This window comes from Rhinopithecus roxellana, chromosome 14 (genome assembly GCF_007565055.1).
Source record: "Rhinopithecus roxellana isolate Shanxi Qingling chromosome 14, ASM756505v1, whole genome shotgun sequence".
Taxonomy (NCBI): Eukaryota; Metazoa; Chordata; class Mammalia; order Primates; family Cercopithecidae; genus Rhinopithecus; species Rhinopithecus roxellana.
Genome location: NC_044562.1, coordinates 55062190 through 55084171, shown reverse-complemented (window position 1 = coordinate 55084171; position 21982 = coordinate 55062190).

Genomic DNA, 21982 nt, shown 5'->3' with positions numbered 1-21982 from the left:
AGAAAATTGAGAAGAAATGAATAAATTCCTGGACACATACACCCTCCCAAGACTAATTCAGAAAGAAGTTGAATCCCTGAATAGACCAATAACAAGTTCTGAAAAGCAGGTAGTAATTAATAGCCTACTAACCCCAAAAAACCAAGGACCAGATACATTCATAGCCAAATTCTATCAGAAGTACAAAGAGAAGCTGGTACCATTCCTTCTGAAACTATTCCAAACATTTGAAAAGAAGGGTCTCCTCCCTAACTCATTTTATGAAGCCAGCATCATCCTCATACCAAAACTTGGCAGAGACACAACAATAAAAGAAAACTTCAGGCCAATATCTCTGATGAACAGTGATGCAAATATCCTCAATAAAATACTGGTAAAGCAAATTCAGCAGCACATCAAAAACCTTATCCACCATGGTCATTTGGCTTCATCCCTGGGATGCAAGACTGGTTCAACATATGCAGATTAATAAATGTAATCCATCACATAAACAGAACCAAAAACATAAACCACATGATTATCTCAATAGATGTAGAAAGACCTTTGACAAAATTCAACATCCCTTCATGTTAAAAACTCTCAATAAACTAGGTATTGAAGGTACATATCTCAAAATAATAAGAGCTATTTTTGACAAACCCTCAGTGTAAAACCTGGAAGCATTCCCTTTGAACACAAGTACACGAGTACAAAACAAGGATGCCCTCTCTCACCACTCCTAGTCAATATAGGATTGGAAGTTCTGTCCAGGGCAATCAGGCAAGAGAAGGAAATAAAGAGTATTCAAATAGGAAGAGAGGAAGTCAAATTGTCTATGTTTGCAGATGACATAAAATTAAAAATGTCAGCCTATTTAGAAAACCACATCATCTCAGCCCCAAATCTCCTTAAACTGATAAGCATCTTCAGCAATGTCTCAGGATATGAAATCGGTGTGCAAAAATCACAAGCATTCCTTTACACCAACAAAAGACAAGCAGAGAGCCAAACCATGAATGAACTCCCATTCACAATCACTACAAAATAATAATAATAATAATAATAAAGTATCTAGGAATACAGCTAATAAGTGATGTGAAGGACCTCTTCAAAAAGATCTAAAAACAACTGCTCAAGGAAATAAGAGAGGACACAAACAAATGGAAAAACATTCCATGCTCACAGATAGGAAAAACCAATATCATGAAAATGGACATACTGCTGAAAGTAATTTATAGATTCATTGCTATTCCCATAAAACTACCATTGACATTCTTCACACAATTACAAAAAAGTACTTTAAATTTAATATGGAATCAAAGAAGACCTTGTATAGCCAAGAGAATCCTAAACAAAGATAACAAAGCTGGAGGCATCACTCTACATGACTTCAAACTATACTACATGGCTACAGTAACTAAAACAGCATAGTACTGACATCAAAACAGACACATAGACCAATGGAACAGATCAGAGACCTCAGAAATAATGCCACACATCTACAGCCATCTGGTCTTCGACAAACCTGACAAAAACAAGCAATGGGGAAAGGATCTTCTATTCCGTAAATGGGTGCTGGGAAAACTGGCTAGTCATATGCAGAAAACAGAAACTGGATCGCTTACATATACCTTACACAGAAATTATCTCAAGATGGATTAAAAAATGTAAAACCCCAAACCATAAAAACCCTAGAAGAAAACCTAGGCAGTACCATTCAGGGCACAGGCATGGGCAAAAACTTCATGATAAAAATGCCAAAAGCAATTGCAACAAAAGGCAAAATTAACAAATGGGATTTAATTAAACTAAAGCACTTCTGCACAGCAAAAGAAGCTATCTTCAGAGTGAACAGGCAATCTACAGAATGGGAAAAATTTTTACAATCTACCCATCTGACAAAGGTCTAATATTATGCAGAATTTACAAGGAACTTAAATTACAAAAAAACTAAACAACCCCATCAAAAAGTGGGCAAAGGATATGAAGAGACACTTCTTAAAAGAAGACATTTACATGTCCATCAAAGATATGAAAAAAAGCTCAACTTCACTGATAATCAGAGAACCGCAAATCAAAACCACAATGAGATACCGTCTCATGCCAGTTAGAATGATGATTATTAAAAAGTCAAAAAAAAATATAGATACTGGTGAGGCTTTGGAGAAATAGGAACACTTTTACACTGCTGGTGGGAATGTAATTTAGTTAAACCATTGTGAAAAACAGTGTGGCGTTTCCTCAATAATCTGGAACTAGAAATATTATTTAACCGAGCAACCCCATTACTTGGGTATATAACCAAAGGAATATAAATCATTCTTCTATAAAGACATGCACACGTATGTTTATTGCAGCGCTATTTACAATAGCAAATACATGGAACCAGCCCACATGCCCATCAATGATAGACTGGATAAAGAAAATGTGGTACATATACACTATGCAGCCATAAAAATGAATGAGCTCATGTCCTTTGCAGGGACATGGATGAAAGCTAGAAACCATCAGCAGCAGCAAACTAACACAGAAACAGAAAACCAAACACCACATATTTTCACTCATAAGTGAGAAGACATGGACACAGAGGACAAACACACACCAGGGCCTGCTGGGAGTAGGGGTGATGGGAGGGAACTTAAAGGACAGGTCAGTAGGTGCAGCAAACCACCATGGCACATGTTTACCTATGTAACAAGTGCATGTTCTGCCTATGTATGCATTCTTTAAGAAGAAATAAAAAAAAGACCTATATTCACCAAGAATAGGCCTGTACTTTATACATCTTTATATTGCCTGAGCCTAACACAATTTCTGCTCATCTCATTATCCCATTTTTACTTCCACCCACCACCTCATTCTCTTGTTTTTTTATAACAAAGTTCTTCAGAGTTTTCAATACATACTATGTCCAGATCCTCTCCTGTTCTCCATTGGACCAACTTTCATCAGGTTTTGGCCCCTGCCATTCTGCCAGCTTCAATTATCAAGACTGATCATTTCTACATTGCTAAATTCCAAAATGAATCCTACATCTTCCTCTTATAGCTTCATATATCATAGTTCATTCTCTTCTACTCGGAGCCACAGTTGTCAGCTGGCTCTAACAGTACTGTATTCATTGGACATTTCTCTATCTTTTCTTTTGTAGTCTCCTTTGCATACTCCTACTTCTTCTCCTTAACCATTAAATATCGAGTGTCCTCTGGCCTCAGCTAGAGCTCATGTCCTTTGCAGGGACATGGATGAAAGCTGGAAACCATCACCCTCAGCAAACTAACACAGGAGCAGAAAACCAAACACCACATGTTTTCACTCATAAGTGGGAGCTGAGCAATGAGAACACATGGACACAAAGAGGGGAAAAACACACACCAGGACCTGCTGGGGGTAGGGGTGAGGGGAGGGAACCTCATTTCATTGCACATTGCTTCCTTGAAGATCTCCTCTAGTCTTATTTCTTTACAAGCCATCTGATGACTCCCAAATTTATTTCTGCCTACATACTTTCCATGAAGTCCAGAGTCTTTTTTCCCTACTGACTACTTTATATCTCTATTGAATATTGAATAGGGATTTAACATGCTGAAATCTAAGCTTCTGATTACCCTGTCCCCAAATCTGCTGCTCTTGCAGTTGCCTTTATCTCAGCAAATATCATCTATAACTTTCCACTTCTACAATCCAAGAATTTTAGGGTGTTTTCTTTTTTACTACTCTATGTTGCTCACATCCCACATTCAATCAACTAGCAAATAATTTAGGTTCTATCTTCAAAGTATATCCAGAATCCAATTACATGTTATCATTTTCACTTGCTATCACTTCTCCAAGCCCACTATCAATCCCTCACCTGGTTTGCTGCGAATAATCTAGTTTGTCTTCCTAATTCTGTCTTTGCTCTTCTCAATCTATTCTCAACACAGTAGCAGCCACTGTCATATTTTTTAAAATCTAAGGCACGTTGTGATACACATCTATTTAAAATCTTCCAATAGTTTTTCATCTTACACAGAGTAATCGCCAGAGAAAGCTCTTAAGGACCTACCCAGTAGCCCCCTTCCTTCTATTACTGTTCCAACCTCATTCAGTATAACTAGTTTTAACTCACTCTAGCTCTAGCCAGACTGCTGTCTTGTTCTTCAGATGTGTCAGCCACTTAAATTTTAAAACCTTACTCTTGATGCTCACCTATCTTTTCCACAGATAAATCCAACAGTTTCTTCTTGCCTCCATTAAGTCTTTATTCAAATGCCACATTCTCTACGAGACCCAACTTCATTATCTTTTATAATATTGTAAGACCTTCCCCAGCTCAGATTGCCTATCCCTCTTCGTTATTTTATTTTTCTCTATAGACTCTGTCTTTATCCAAGTATGTTTTGTTCATACTTTGACCCTTTCTTACTAGAAAAGTATTTCTATTACTTAATACTAGTAAGTAAGTGCATTTGTTACATAGGTAAAAATGCTGTATAGTAAGTATTTCTTACATGCTCTTATGGAGCGTGACTTGTGTTCTCTTTTGTTTATTGCTGTATACCCAGCTTCTAGAACTATGTCTGGCAGATAGTAGCTACTCAATCTAAAAGAATCATTAAATGCTTAAGAAATGAACACAATAGTTGCTTAGTAGACATTTGTTTGATTAAATTTGAGGATGCCATCAAAGAATTAATAATTACTAGAAGGTTAATGAATGGTAAGTTCCTCCTGTAATAATTTTAGCATGTGAAAGACAGCATAATATAAGCAGTGGAGCTTCTGAAAACTGAGCCCTACATTCCAGAATCACCATTCACTATTAGCTTTGGCAATTTATTTATATTCTCTAAGCTTATGTGTCTAATGATATCTCAATGTATCAAATGATGTCTAAATTATATTACTATAACAAAATAGAAATATATATAAAGTACTTGCCCATGTACCCAGCACATAGTAGGCTGCTGTACTGAGTATGGTGGTTATTTTGGACATAAATGAAGCCAATTCAAGAAATAGTAAAAAGCTATAAGTGTAGAAATATAAAATCAAGGCTTTTTTGCAAAATACATGCAAGACAAATGTAAGCTTTTTTTTTTTTTTTTTTTTTTTTTTTTTTTTTTTTTTTTTTTTAATGGAACTTCTCACCAAAGCCCAACTCTTCTGAATACTTTTCTATTATGAATTGTTGGTCTCCATGTTTTCCCAGAGTATGGTCCTGTGTTTGGTCTATCAAGAGCATTGGTGGAGAAGCATTTCCTAAAATTATAACCCAAAATTTCCTTATGTTTTCTTCCAAATGTTTAATATGCACAGTGCAAATTTTATGGTGCATTTCTTGTTCAGAAAATGTCAACTTTTTCACAAATCCCCTTAGCTGAAAATGACTGTAAACTGGATGCTAATTCAGAGATAAAAAAATGAAAAATAAAATAATAAACATAACTAATTTATGCTCAAAATATAATATAATTAAGATTAAACTTATGTTTTTAAAATATTTCTAATAAACAGGGACTTAGTTTTTTTTTTTTTGTTTTTTCTATTTCATTGTCTCAAATGTATTTTTTAAAAAATGTTCCTTTGTGCCTTTGGTGATACTAAACCAAATATATTTTAACAACACATTTTTGAGGCATCTAAAGTAAACTAACTTTAAGTCTGATAGAAAGACCTGAATATCTTGGAGTTAATTAACAGCATTGACTGGTGTTATTCAATGTACAAGCTCTGTTTAAAGTTTATAATTTCAGGGAAGCCCAAGAGAACAAGTACAATTCTTGATAAAGACAAAACACAGATTTGCAAAGAGTTTCTTAGCACAATAAAAAAAAAAGCCAAACACAGAATCAAGAATGTGGAGATTCATATAAGGTGGTTACTTCTATGAATTTCTACCCTTTTCCCAATTTGATTTAGAGAATTTGTGAGTCTCAAAGAGGTAGAGAGACAGGTGATTGCTTGTGGGATAAAGTGCAGGTCCACATTCACCACAATTTTGGAAGCTGTAAGCAGAGATTAAGAAAATGAGTAACACCTATCCTTAATTTGAGTAAGAAAACAGGAATAGAATATATGCAGCACTTAGATAAAGGACATTTATAATAAGGATATTGAGTGCTCAGAGGCTGCCTTTTTAATATAGCTGTTTCTATTGTACTTGTGATGCAGAAATTGAAAACAATTCTATAAAGTAAATGTCCTTTTCATTTCCCCTTGCCTTCAGTCATTCAATAAATTAAGACATAATTATTAAATGTCAACTACTCCTAGATGCTGAACACACATAAAAATAATTCATAGAACTTTCAATACTTTCTTTAAAGTTTTTCATCATCAGTAGTTCAAGAGCAATATTTAACTCATGGAATCCAAATTGTAAAAAATCCCACGTATTGAGTTGATCTGTGTACCACATCACAGGTCATTTTCTTTAACCCAGGAAAGAGAAAATGTTGATGAAATGTATATTTAATTGTAATGTATTTATTGCTTGATTGGGTCGTTTTTCTCTTGCTGTCTTTAAGGATATAAATAAGTGCAAGGTATGCCTCAGAGAGCCATTTGTAGACCCTGATAGGGTAAACTGATAGTAATATTTGTTTAAAAGATATGAGTGATGTTCTTTCACTAGAAAGCCCCTTTTTCTGTAAATAGCCGAGGGCATTATTCTATGAGCTGTAAATGTGTTCCCTTCAAAAACATGTCAGTCTTGAATTGGATAATCCATCTTTGGTGCATATTAGAGATGCAGTGGGGAAATGAGTACAAGCAGATGCTATTGCCTTGGATAAGCACACATACGAGTAAGCAAATAAAATAATTTCAGCATGTAGGTATAAAAGATAAAATATATTTAATTATCTCCAACTAATGCATCCTGCTATGTAAATTATCATAAATCTACGAAGGCAATGCCATATATTAGTACAGGGGTCATATATTAGTACAAGGATTAGGAAACATCTCTGCATTTTGTTTAGCTGGTAATGGAATACAGCTTATGATGCACTCATTATATACTGGAATTATTCCAGTTAATTTCAATATCTTTGAGAATTTTCACTGACATAAGCCACACAATCTTCAGGTAAATAGCCACAGTTACAATGATGAAGCCAGTTTATTTTAGTATAGATTCAGGGTCCAAAATAATCTTATCTGCCTTTACCAAATTCTAAAGTTACTACTGATAAATTTGGTTCAAAACATCTAATAAACTATTTAAATAGGTTATATACTACCAAGAATTATCATCAGTGATTGCTCATCCTAACCTAAAGTTGATGATTAGATTTTAAAAGTGACATCTTTTTCTTATGAAATTTCTCTTTTTATACAAAATTTCTCCCGGTGTCTAAAAACTTTCCACTAAGCCCTGGAATAGAAAACATTCTTGCAGGGTTTCTTCTAAGCTGTGATTCATGAACAAGGGCGTTTTCCTCAGTCCAAATAGCTCACACTTAAGTGATTCTAAGAGTTGCTTGGATTTGTCCATGTGTGCAGAAATGGATTAGAGACCCAGGCAGGCCCTACAAGGCCTACAGGGCCTTGCTTGATGTCCTGATACCCATTTCTGTATACATGCTCCCTGGAAGCAAGGGGAGTTTTAGTGGCCCTTAAAGAAAGGACATCTGAACCAAGTCATTACTGATGTTGGCTTAAAGCCAAAATGTCCCCACATAAAGTTGAGTCTGATGGTCATGTTGTGTCACGTGTAAACTGAGAAAGCAAAGGAAACTTGCCCACAGTGGGAGGAAATTTTAGTAGGTGCCTGGAGAGAAGCAGAGAAGAGACAGATGCAGAAAGGGACATAAGTTTCTGACTTTCCACTTCTCATGCATTTGCTTGTAGTTTGTTGCTTTTTTGCTGGTACTATAAAACTGCTTTATACTAATAACGAGCCTTTCATTTGTTACTTCAGTTGGTTTGATGGGCTTATGTTCAAGCATTTAAAAAACAAACAGAATTATTGATATGGTTAAAATTATTTGCTTTCCCTTTGTAGGTGAGAAAAATAAGTTAGTGAATCAGCTAAATTTCTTTAAAATGTTAGTGGAAGCAAACTAACTTTGCTGTGTCTTTTGTAGGATATAAAGGAATATATTTCATTATTAGCTCCCAAATTCTAGGAATCTTGGAGATGACAATTAAATATTGATGAAAGATACCATTTATTCAGGTACCACAGAAACACATACACAATATTAAAAAAAAAGTTTTCTCATAAATGAAATATGAAAGCATTTTAAATGCTTAGTTTCTATTTTCTAAGTTGTCATGCATTATGATCACAGCATATTTTCATTTGTTTTAAGAAATGAAATACTCAAGAAAACGAGGAAGGGCAACAGAGCAAATTACCTAATTTATTTTAATACAGATGAAACATAACAGTGTGATATTCAAAGAGAAGAAAGATGAAATTCTTCTTCTCTTTGCACAACGGTGTGTTTGTGGGGATTGGCAGTGACTAGAATTCCTGTTCATCTGTGTATCTACTCAAGATTGTTATCTCATTCATGTCTGTCATTTTTGAAGCATCCTGATGTTTGATAACCAATTGTTTCCATTTTAAAAAATCAACAATTTAAGGTCAAATAGTTTTTCTTGCACTTTACCTTCTTTGGTGGTATTCGTTGCCAAATGATAACCTTGAACACTCTTGACAAATAATCTGTATCGACAATCTGAATACATCTCTTTTGGACACATTAATCTAGGGACCAGTACACTAAGCTCTCAACCCTCTTCTCAGGGGTCTTGTTCCCATTAACTGACGAAGGTTGCTTCATGAGACCGGAGGAAAAAAAAATTTCACTATAATAGCCCCTGCTTGAGAGTTTAGTTTAAGTCTTCAAACAAAAATTTATATATATATATATATGTAATACACATGTATGTATATGTGTGTATATATACATATATATTTATAGGAACAAAAACACTAATGTGAATATTACTTTTCATTCTTTCTCTACATATTTGTCACATCCACTGATTTTGACAAATACTTACATACTGAATTGTATGTGTGAAATTTACTCGTAAATTAAGTTAGGTTAGGAGGAATTTTTTACTTCATGTCTTTCATTGTTGTTATAATAAACCCTCCATAGGTAATGATATGTTTAACCATACTAGATTAGGTCAGTGCTGAATGAATAAAGGAGTCCATGTATGCTTGGTAATACCATACCTTTTCTTATGCTGCTATGTTTCTTTCAAATTCTTTCTTTACATTTTCCTCTAATGATTTACTTAATTTTAAGAATGGGAATATAAATACTATATGCCACATATTATGAATATGTAGTGTGTCATATGTAATGCTTCCAAAGACTAATTATTTCATAATCTATTGGTGGATTTGAAAAATATAAGTAGGTACATTATCATACTTAAAGTGTAATAGGCTAAGTTAATGATAATAAATATGATTATTTTTAGATATTACTATTAAGGCACTCAGCCCCAAAATTGTTGTGACTTATTTCTTAACTTCTTTCATCCCCGTGTGTTAGGTTTATTGAGGTATAGTTTACCCAGAATGAAATGTGTAAGTCTTAAGTATATCTTTTGATCAATTTTGACATACATACAGATATATATATGTGTGTGTGTGTATATATATATGTATATTTACCTTGACTCTTACTAAGAACATTTTATCACCCCAGAAGTTCCTTTATACCATTACCCATTGAATTATTCCCTCAAAATGACCAATGATATGATTCCCATCACAATAGATTGATTTTGCCTGTTTTAAAACTTCATAGAAATGAAATGATAAAACATGTTTTCTGTATTGTATAGCTTTGTTCACTCAGCATAATATTTTTGAGAATAACCCATGTTAACTATACCAGTAGTTCATTCATTTTAATGCTGAGAATTATTTCATGGCATGAATGTATTATAGTTTATTCATTGTTGTTAATGGCCATCTGGGCTGTTTCCAGTTTGCCTGTTATGAGTAAAACTGCTATTAGCATAGGCATGCAAGGCTTTTAGTGGAACGTGTTTTCACTCTGTCTAAAAAAAAATACATAAAAGTTTCTGGGACATTGAGTAGATGTGTGTTTACATTTTTAATAACATAGCAAACAATTTACAAAGAATTTATACATTTTTACACTCTCAAAAACAATGTCTGACAGTTCCAGTTACAGGATGTCCTTGCCAACATTTAACGCTGTCTAGGTTTTGTTTTAGCAATCCTAGTAGATATATAGTAGTATATCATGGTAATTTTAATTCCATCTCCCTAATGGCTAGGATTGCTTAATGGCCATTTAGATACCTTCTCTTGTGAAATGTCTATTAAAGCCTTTTGTCTGTATTGTTGGATTGTCTTTATATTATTCAGTTGTAGAAATTCTTTATATATTCCAAATAAAAATATTTTATCAAATATATGTAATTTAGATATTTTTCTCAGTCTTGACTTGCCTATTTATTTTTAATGGTACCATTTGATAGGCTGACATTTTTAATTTTATGAAGTCAGTTTATCATTTTATTCCCTATGGTTACTGCTTTCAATGTCTGCTTTTAAAAACATTTGCCTCCCCTAAGGTCATGAAGACATTCTTTAGTGTTTTCTTCTACGAGCTTTATAGCACTAACATTTGCATTTAGGTCTATTTTTCATCTCAAATTAAATTTTATGTAGGGTATGAAGAACTGAAGGTCATTTTTTACAATACAGATTTCCAGTTGCTCAAGCACTATTCTTTGAAGACTGTTTATTTTCTCCATTAAATTGATTTGATCTCATAATAAAAACTAATTTCATTTGTTATGTGTGAATCTATGTCTGGACACCATTATTTCACTTGATCTGCTTTGTCTTACACTATCTTGAATACTGGAAGTTCAGAGTAAGCCTTAGAATCAGATAATTTCTTCAACTTTGTTCTTCATTTCCTTTTTTTTTTTTTTTTAACTTTTAAGTTCAGGGGTACATGTGCAGGTTTGTTACATAGGTAACTGTGTATCATGGGTGTTTGTTGTACAGATTGTTTCATCACCCAGGTATTAAGCTTTGTACTCATTAACTGGTTTTCTCAATCTTCTCCTTCCTCCAACACTCCTCCTGTTGGCCCCAGTATCTGTGTTCCCCTCTATGTGTCTATGTGTTCTCATAATTTAGCTCCCACTTATATGTGAGAACATGCAGTATTTGGTTTTCTGTTCCTGCCTTGGTTTGCTAAGGATAAGGGACTCCAGCTTCATCCGTGTATATGTAAAGGACATGATCTCATTATTTTTCATGGCTGCATAGTGTTCCATGGTGTGTATATACCACATTTTCTTTATCCAATGTGTAATTGATGGGAGTTTAGGTTGATTCTATGTCTTTGTGACTAGTCCTGCAATGAACATATGCATGCATGTGTTTTTATAATAGAATTATTTATATTCCTTTGGGTATATACACAGTAATGGAATTGCTGGGTCAAATGGTATTTCTATCTTTAGGTCTTTGAGAAATCACCACATTGTCTTCCACAATGTTTACACCAATTTACACTCCACCAACAGTGTATTAGCACTCCTTTTTCTCCATAACTTCACCAGCATCTGTTATTTTTAGTTTTTTTTTGTTTTTTTCTTAGATGGAGTCTCACTCTTTCACCAGACTGGAGTGCAGTGACACAATCTCAGCTCACTGCAATCTTCAACTCCGTGGTTCAAGTGATTCTCTTGCCTCAGCCCCCTGAGTAGCTGGGATGACAGACATGTGCCACCACACCCAGCTAATTTTTTTGTATTTTTAGTAGAGACAGGGTTTCACCATGTTAACCAGGTTGGTCTCGATCTCCTGACCTTCTGATCCACCTGTCTCAGCCTCCCAAAGTGCTGGGTTACAGGCATGAGCCACTACACCCAGCCTTTTTTTTTAACAGCCATTTTCACTTGTGTGAGATGGTGTGCCATTGTGGTTTTGATTTACATTTCTCTAATAATCAATGATGTTGAGCTTTCTTCCATGTGATTGTCAGCCACATGTATGTCTTGTTTTGAAAAGTGTCTGTTCATGTTCTTTGCCCACTTTTTAAAAGGGGTTGTTTTTCTCTTATAAATTTGTTTGTTTCCTATAGATGCTGGATATTAGACTTTTCTTGGATGCATAGTTTGCAAAAATTTCCTCACATTCTGTAGGTTGTCTGTTTACTCTGTTGATAGTTTCTTTTGCTGTGCAGAAGCTCTTTAGTTTAATTAGATCTCATTTGTCAATTTTTGCATTTTTGTAATTGCCTCTGGTGTCATCATTATGAAATCTTTGCCTGTGCCTGTGTCCTGAATGGTATTGCCTAGGTCATATTCCAGAATTTTTATAGTTGTGGGTTTTACATTTAAGTCTTTAATATATCTTAAGTTAATTTTTGCATATGATATAAGAAAGGGATCCAGGTTTAGTATTCTGTACATGGCTTGTCAGTTATCTTACAATCATTGATTGAACAGGGAATCTTTTCCCCATATCTTGTTTTTGTAAGGTTTGTTGAAGACCAGATAGTTGTAGGTGTGCAGCCTTATTCCTAGGTTCTGTATTCTGTTTCATTGATCTATGTGCCTGTTTTTGTACCAGTGCTATGCTGTTTTAGTTACTGTAGCCCTGTAGTATACTTTGAAGTCAGGGAGAATGATGCCTCCAGCTTTGTTCTTTTTGCTTAGGATTCCTTGGCTATTTGGGCTCTCTTGGGGTTCTGTGTGAATTTTAAAATAGTTTTCTCTAGTTTTTTGAAGGATGTCCTTGGGAGTTTAATAGAAATAACATTGAGCCTATAAATTGTATGACCATTTTAATGATATCAATTTTTCCTATCCATGAGCATGGAATGTTTTTCCATTTGTTGGTGTCATCTCTGATTTCTTTGTGCAGTGTTTTGTAGTTCTCCTTGCAGAGATCTTTCACCTCACTAGTTAACTGTATTCCAAGGAATCATATTCTTTTTGAGGCAATTGTGAATGGGAGTTCATTTGTGATTTGGCTCTTGATTTGACTATTGTTGATGTGTAGGAATGTTAGTGAATTTTGCACATTGATTGTGTATCCTGAGACTTTGCTAAAGTTGTCGTTTATCATCTTCAGAATCTTTTTGGAAGTCACTATGGGGTTTTCTAGATATAGAATTATGTTGTCTGCAAACAGGGATGGGTTAACATCCTCTCTTCCTACTTGGATGCATTTATTTCTTTCTCTTGCCTGATTGCCGTGTCCAAGACTTCAATACTATATTGAAGAGGAATGTTGAGACAGGGAATAGCTGTCTTGTGCTAGTTTTCAAGAGGAATGTTTCCAGTTTTTGCCCATCTAATGTGATGTTGGCTCTGGGTTTGCCATTGATGACTCATTATTTTTAGATATGTTCCTTCAATGCCTACTTAATTGAGAGTTTTTAACACGAAAGGGTGTTGAGTATTATCAAAAGCCTTTCCTGTATCTATTGAGATAAAAATCACATTTATTGATTTGCATATGTTGAACCAACTTTGCATCCTAGGGATAAAGCCTACCTGATTGTGGTGGACAAGATTTTTGATGTGTTGCTGGATTCAGTTTGCCAGTATTTTATTAGGGATTTTTGCATCCATCTTCAACAAGGATATTGGCCTGCAGTTTTCTTGATTTGTTGTATCTCTGCCAGGTTTGGGTATCAGGATGATGCTGACCTCATAGAATGAGCTAGGGAGGAGTCCCTCTTCTTCAATTTTGGAATAGTTTCAGTAGGAATGGTACCAGCTTTTCTTTTTACATCTGGTAGAATTCAACTATGAATGCCTCTGATCCTGGGCTTTTTTTGGTAGTAGGCTATTTATTACTGACTCAATTTCAGAGCGCATTATTGGTCTGTTCAGAGATTTAATTTCTTCCTAGTTTGGTCATGGGATGGTATATGTGTCCAGGAATTTATCCATTTTCTAGATTTTCTGGTTTATGTGGGAAGAGGTGTTCATAATATTCTCTGATCGTTGATTGTGTTTCTGTGGGGTCAGTAGTAATGTCTCCCTTGTTGCTTCTGATTGTGTTTATTAAAATCTTCCCTATTTTCTTATTAGTCTAGCTAGAGGTCTATATATTTTATTTTATTTTATTTTTTTCAAAAAGTCCCCACAACTCCTGGATTATTTGCTATTTGAATTTTTGTTTTGTTTTGTTTTGGGGACTCAACCTCCTTTAGTTCAGCTCTGATTTTGGTTAATCTTGTCTTCTGCCAGCTTTAAGATTTGCTTGCTTTTGGTTCTCTAGTTCTCTTAGTTGTGATGTTAGAATGTTTGTTAACTTGAGATCTTTCTAACTTTTTGATGTGGGCACTAAATGAGGTATAAATTTCCCCTTAACACTGCCTTAGCTGTGTTCCAGAGATTCTGACATGTTGTATCTTTATTCTGATTAGTTTCCAATATCTTGTTAATTTCTGCCTTAATTTCATTGTTTACTCAAAAGTCATTTAGGAGCAGGTTATTCAATTTTCGTGTAATTGTATGGTTTTTAGTGAATTTCTTGTCTTGAGTTCTAATTTGATTGTGTTTTGGTTAAATAAATGATATGATTTTAGTTATTTTGCATTTGCTGAGGAGTTTTTACTTCTGATTATGTGATCAGTTATAGAATATGTGTTATGTGGTGATAAGAAGAATGTATATTTTGTTATTTTTGGGCAGAGCGTTCTATGGATATCAAGTCCATTTAATCCAGTGCTGAGTTTAGGTCCTGTATATCTTTGTTAATTTTCTGTCTTGATGATCTGTCTAATACTGTCAGTGGGTTGTTAAAATAGACCACTGTTATTGTGTGGGAGTCTAAGTCTCTTTGTAGGTCTTTAAATGCTCAATGAACTTCATTACTATCCATTTTCTGAATTTTATTTCTGTCATCTCAGCCATCTTAGCCCAGTTCCAAACCCTTGCTGGAAAGGTGATGTGTTTGTTTGGAGGAAAGAAGGCACGCTGGCTTGTTGAGTTTTCAGCATTCTTGTACAGTCTCTTTCTCATCTTTGTGGGCTTATCTACCTTCAATCTTTGAGGGTGCTGACCTTTGGATTGTTGTTTTATCTTTTATCCTATTTGATGACCTTGAGGCTTTGATTGTGGTATAAGGTGGATTCAACCAACTTGCTGCATTCCTGGGAAATTTTAGGGAGCCAACACTCAGCTCCCAGCTGCTGGACTGTGTCCTCTAACTCTGGGAGACTTGTATTGGGCCCCGTCTTTGTTTTCTGGCTCCTTGAGGTTTGAAGTCCACTGTCCTGGGGAAGCCAATGTGTGGTAGCTGCAGCAGAGTGTCCATAGATACAGGAGTGCCTGCCTCCCTGCAGGCATTCGCTAAACTGGAGGAGACAAAGCGGCTGAGATAGCACCAGAAGGCCCCTTCTGGAGAGTGTGTACCCAGTTGTGCTGGTGGTGGTGCTGGTTTGGAGTTGAATGCTGGCCAGTGTGAGTCTGGGTGCCTTCTCTATGATCCCAAAGCAGGAGTGATCAATCAGGGTGTGGGAGGATCAGTTGTTCTCTGTGCAGTGTTAGTGCAAGGGTGGGGCACAGGCAGGGGCGGGGCTTGCTGGCTCTGTGACCTCCAATGTTCTATCTAAAATGGCAGTCAGCACAGGGAGTATGGACAGATTGCATTATGGATTGCTGGTAGGGCAAGTAAAGCAAAACCCACCTGTGCAGAAGAGTGCCAGCAAAGTGATGTGGGGAGTTGCTGTGGGCAGAGAGGAAGCAACAGTATGGGGAGGGAGCATCCAGGCTGGTGTTTGGCTCTAGGAGCTGCCTCACTGGAGCTGTCTACCAGTCAGGTACGGCCCACCAGCACAGAAGCTGTGGTATGGGGCCCCAGGGTACCCAGGAGTGCTCTGTAAGCCCTGTAAGCACCACTTCTCTAAGCAGCTCTCCCTGCCACTCTAAGTGTCCGAGATAGTTGAGAGGTCCCGTACTACCAGGATTCCAGAGGGTTTTGGTGAGAGTGGGTTGCTCCTTGCCAGTTTAACTCACCCATTCCCCTGGAGTGGATGTATTTTCTAAATGAGTCCCAGTTCAGTAGCCCATGCAGAGTTCCCAGCTTTCTCCTCTTTCTGCCCAGCTTCTGTGTCTTCCTTCTGTCCACTCTAGGTGTCCTCCCTCTGAAGATCTGTTAAAAGCATGGAAGTCGTCCCAGTCTCTTCTGGAAGCTGTTTGTTCCACTTATCTGCATCTAGTCAACCATCTTTCCCTTAGGTTCTTCACTTTCAAGAGCTGTTTCAGTTATTCTTAATTTATATAAAATTTTTAGAATACTTGTCATTATGCATAGAAAAAAGTTTGCAAAAATTTTTATTGGGATTATATTAAACTCTTAGATCGATTTGCAAATAATTTACATCTTAATACTGAATCTTCCAGTCCTGCACATTTTATATCTTTAGATGTATTTGGATTTTTAAATTTAAAAAAATCAAGAGTGGGCTGGGTGTGACGGCTCATACCTATACTCCCACAACTTTGAGAGGCCTTCCAAAAAAAGACAGAGGCGAAAACTGAAAGAAAATCAACCGAACGCCAGCAACCAAACATGGAAGAAACAGAGATTTTGAGGAACTTAGAAAACAAAATCCCCCCAAATCCGTTGATGTTCTTAAATAGAAAATGCAATTTATTGCTTTCGTAAAATAAGATCAGAAAGCTATGATTTTCTTTTCAAGAAATGGTGTACAGGCTGGGCACAGTGACTCACGCCTATAATCCCAACACATTGGGAGGCTGAGGTGGCAGATCACTTGAGCCCAGGAATTCAAGAGCAATCAGGACAACATGGTGAAACACCGTCTCTACAGAAAATTAAAAAATTCACCAGGTGGGGTGGCATGCAAGTGTAGTCCCAGCTACTTGGGAGGCTGAGGTGGGAGGATTGCTTGAGCGTGAGAGGTTGAGTCTGCAGTAAGCTGTGACTATGTTACTGTGCTCCAGCCTGAGGGACAGAGCAAGACCTTGTATCAAATAAATAAATAAATAAATAAATAAATAAATAAATAAATAAATAAATAAAGTAAGTAAGTAAGTAAGTAAGTAAGTAAGTAAATGAAACAGGAACCACACACAAATTAAGGACTAGAAAACAAAATGGCTTAAATCTGTTCAATAATAGCCAGATAGCATTGCAATGATTTCAAAATTTTAACTGAAAGTGATTTCCAATCTATACTTCTATACACTAACGAACTCTAATAAAAATGATGAGACATTGTGTTGGGCCCCATCTTTGTTTTCTGGCTGCTTGAAGTTTGGAGTCAACTGTCCTCGGGGAGCCCATGTGTGGCAGCTGCAGCAGAGTGCCTGTGGATACAGGGGTGCCTGCCTCCCTGCGTGCATTCACTACACTGGAGGAGACAAAGCAGCTGAGGTAGCACCAGAAGGCCCCTTCCAGAGACTGTGTGAACAGTTGTGCTGGCGGTGGTGTTGGCTTGGGGTTGGATGCTGGACAGTGTGAGTCTGGGTTTATTCAGACATTTTCTTATCATCTGAATTCTCAAGAAATGCATCTCCCATGGACTATTTCTCTGGGAGTCATATAGAGATATGTTCCATAAATATGAGGGAGTAATCTAAGAAAGAGAGAATATGATACATTAGAAAAGAGGGTATCAAAATAGCAGAAATTTAAGAGAAATCTCCAGGATAGAAGTTAAATACTACATTACAATCACAACTATGAACTAGGTTGAAAAAAAAAAAAAGGCAAGCAGCTCAGATTGCAGCAACTCAGAAGATGAAATAGATTATCTGATGTATTTGGATATTCTTAGTGAATATTTAGGCAGTTTGGAGTTGAATTAGTAATATGTTTACAGGAAACTAAGCAAATATAATGAAACTATTACTAGTTGGGAAGGAAGACAAAACGCAGAAAAGAAAAAGTAATCATGCATACAATATGACTGCATTTTGAAGGGTATTGACATAACATGTAAACATCTAATAGTACTCTAACAAAATTACCATGTGAAAACATCAAGAGTGTAGGACAATTAAACTGACTTATGAGTTAGATGGAGGTAATGTGGTGGTGGAGTGAGTTAATAATGCTTGAAAAAGGCAAAATCTAAAAGTAGCAATTTAAGTATGTCATTTGTAAATATAATGGTAATGCTTCAAGTATAAATTAAAAATTGAGATTGTCTGCCTCCAGAAAAAGGAAAATGGGGAAGGTGAGAATAAGGAGAAGAACATTTTTTTGGTTACAAGTTAGACTACTTAAACTATGTGCATGCATACTTTGGTTTTAAAAAAATAATCTCTGTTAGAATCTTGACCAGAGGCAAAATGAAGATACTAATATGAATCGACTGAATTTGTTTCCTTCTAAATTAACATCTATAGTTTTAAAAGAGTTGGGGAATGTATGCTTTTATTTCAGAAATGCATCAATCTTACTCGCACAGTCTCTTAACACCTAGAATTTCTCCGGCCTCATCAGTTCCTAAAATCATATCTCCTAATATGTCTTGGACTTCAATTTCCTTATGGCAATGTTAGTTGCAGACATTTTGTTCTTAATATTATTGTTCATTATAAAGAAACAAACTGGAATTGAGGGAGCTCAATTTTCTCTGTTAATTTATTTATATCTGTAGAGGAATTATCTACTTCCCCTAACTCTGTGAATAACAAGCAAAGTATTTGATCATTCAACATTTTTGAAAGCCTCATTGAAAATATTTTTAAGACTCTCCCTGACTTCATGCCCTTTCTTTAATCTTTTAAACACATTTTTATCTATTCAATATTCAATCCTTTCAGAAAGTTCTGTGTAGTGGCACTGATAATTGTCTTCTTCAGTGTTCTCATATACAATTATACTTTAAAATTTTGGGTTATTTTTCTGTTGTGTGTGTGTGTGTGTGTGTGTGTTGTGTATGTTTACATGTGGGATTCAAATTAACCTAGATACTCCATTACGAATATTGTATTTCCTCCTTTCTCCTTTTGTAGCAGATGCTGTTTGTATTAGTCAGCTCTAGCTATTATAACAAAATTCCATAGACCGTTGGCTTAAGCAACAGACACATATTTCTCACAGTTCTAGAGACTGGGAAGTCCAAGATCCGGGTGGCAGCATAGTCAGGTTCTGATGAGGTTCTTCTTCCTGGTTTGCAAATAACTGTGTTGTTGTACTTGTTATATCCTCACATGGTGGTTCTAGAGAGCTCTAATCTCTTCATCTTATAAGTACACTCATCCCATAATGAGGCCCCAAACTCATGACTTCATCTAAACCTAATCACTTCCCAAAGGCCCCATCTCCAAAGACTATCACCTTGAAAGGGCTGTAATACATGAATTTGGGGGAGGCGGGAACACAAAGATTCATTCCATAATGGTTTTTATTTTATCTCTGGTCATTTTGTCATAATTTGATTTTTGGGAACTTCTAATATTTTGAGCTTCTTTCCTTTGAAATTCAAAGTAATCAGGCATATTCTAAGGCCAGATAGGGTAGAATTGTCACAGATATCAATTCTAGTAAATCCATCACTAAAATTATAACACCATTAGCCTTGTGGTTCTCAACATGGCTTCACATTAAAAGCACCTAGGGAGCTTTTAAAAATGGTCATGCCCTGCTCTGTCTCAGACTAATTGCATCACAGATGCCAGGGGTGGGGCTCAGGCATCAGTATAACAGCATTGAGAATCACCTATGAAAACTTTAAAATTGCTAATACTTAGATTTCATCCTTAACGATTCTAAATTAGATTTGCATAAAGTATGAGCATCAGACTGAGAGTCAAATGTTAACATTTGTTAGAAGAATCAAAGGGTGGGATTAAATTAAGCTAGGAAACAGCAGAATTGATGTTAATAATTTTATCACTTCTGTTTATATGGTTCATATGAAACCAAAGGTAAGAAAAACCCAAGTCTTCAAATGTATCTATTGTATTCAGTATTTAATATTAAAATTGCATACTAATGTAATTTAAATCACAAAATCATGTTTGGATTTGCAGTCTCCAAATTTACTCACCAAGTAGAAAGAAGAGAACTCACCAGTATTTGTCTTTTTGTCTAACTCTGCATAAGGTCTTCTTGATCCAAGGGTTCTTGAATGACACTGCCATGGAATTAACCTAGAGATATAAGGAGGATAATTCATGCTGCCAAACTGTTAGGATATAGAGTCTGTAGCATGAATTCCTAAATAATTGGTTATGTCTTCTGAACTTAGGGTTGGAGAAACTATTATGACAAATAACCAGATACTCTCTAGCTCTAGGGAGTGAAGGTTTATAACATAAAATGATAAAAATCACCTCGATTTGTTTCCCAAGAGCATCTTTTTTATCTTTAGGCTCTAGTGACATCAGAAATTCAACAAAAGTGTTTTAATAATTTACATCAATGAACTGATGTGGGCAAGATTTTTTTTTTTTAAATCAGGTTTTAAACTATATATCTTAGTTGGATTATCTCACCCATCCTTACCTGGAACACTTAGAAGAGGAAGTTTATTTTGAAATGGAGTTTACACCTATCTTATTTAAGGCCTGTTTCTTTTAAAGAACATTTCTGACAGACGAACAACTGATCTTAATTCTCTTGCATGTGAGAAACTCCTTTCAACCTACTTCTGCTCTGTTTTGGGAAGAAATTTTTGAAGGCCATAGTATAAAGGTGTGATGATAAATCAGTACTGAACAAAGATGGTTGAGAAGATAGAAATTTTTATCATCAAGTAGAACTGGGTGTAAAACAAAACAAATGAGATGAGAAAATAACATATCCGATAATTTCCTGGACACTTACACTCTCCCAAGACTAAACCAGGAAGAAGTTGAATCCCTGAATAGACCAATAGCAGGCTCTGAAATTGAGGCAATAATTAATAGCCTACCAACCAAAAAAAGTCCAGGACCAGATGGATTCACAGCTGAATTCTACCAGAGGTACAAGGAGGAGCTGGTACCAGTCCTTCTGAAACTATTCCAATCAATTGAAAAAGAGGGAATCCTCCCTAACTCATTTTATGAGGCCAACATCATCCTGATACCAAAGCCTGGCAGAGACACAACAAAAAAAGAGAATTTTAGACCGATATCCCTGATGAACATCAATGCAAAAATCCTCAATAAAATACTGGCAAACTGGATTCAGCAGCACATCAAAAAGCTTATCCACCATGATCAAGTGGGCTTCATCCCTGGGATGCAAGGCTGGTTCAACATTCGCAAATCAATAAATGTAATCCAGCATATAAACAGAACCAAAGTCAAGAACCACATGATTATCTCAATAGATGCAGAAAAGGCTTTTGACAAAATTCAACAGCCCTTCATGCTAAAAACTCTCAATAAATTCGGTATTGATGGAACAGACCTCAATAAGAGCTATTTATGACAAACCCACAGCCAATATCATACTGAATGGGCAAAAACTGGAAAAAATCCCTTTGAAAACTGGCACAAGACAGGGATGCCCTCTCTCACCACTCCTATTCAACATAGTGTTGGAAGTTCTGGCCAGGGCAATCAGGCAAGAGAAAGAAATAAAGGGTATCCAGTTAGGAAAAGAAGAAGTCAAATTGTCCCTGTTTGCAGATGACATGATTGTATATTTAGAAAACCCCATCGTCTCAGCCCAAAATCTCCTGAAGCTGATAAGCAACTTCAGCAAAGTCTCAGGATACAAAATTAATGTGCAAAAATCACAAGCATTCTTATACACCAGTAACAGACAGAGATCCAAATCAGGAATGAACTTCCATTCACAATTGCTTCAAAGAGAATAAAATACCTAGGAATCCAACTTACAAGGGATGTAAAGGACCTCTTCAAGGAGAACTACAAACCACTGGTCAGTGAAATCAAAGAGGACACAAACAAATGGAAGAACATACCATGCTCATGGATAGGAAGAATCAATATCGTGAAAATGGCCATACTGCCCAAGGTTATTTATAGATTCAATGCCATCCCCATCAAGCTACCAATGAGTTTCTTCACAGAATTGGAAAAAACTGCTTTAAAGTTC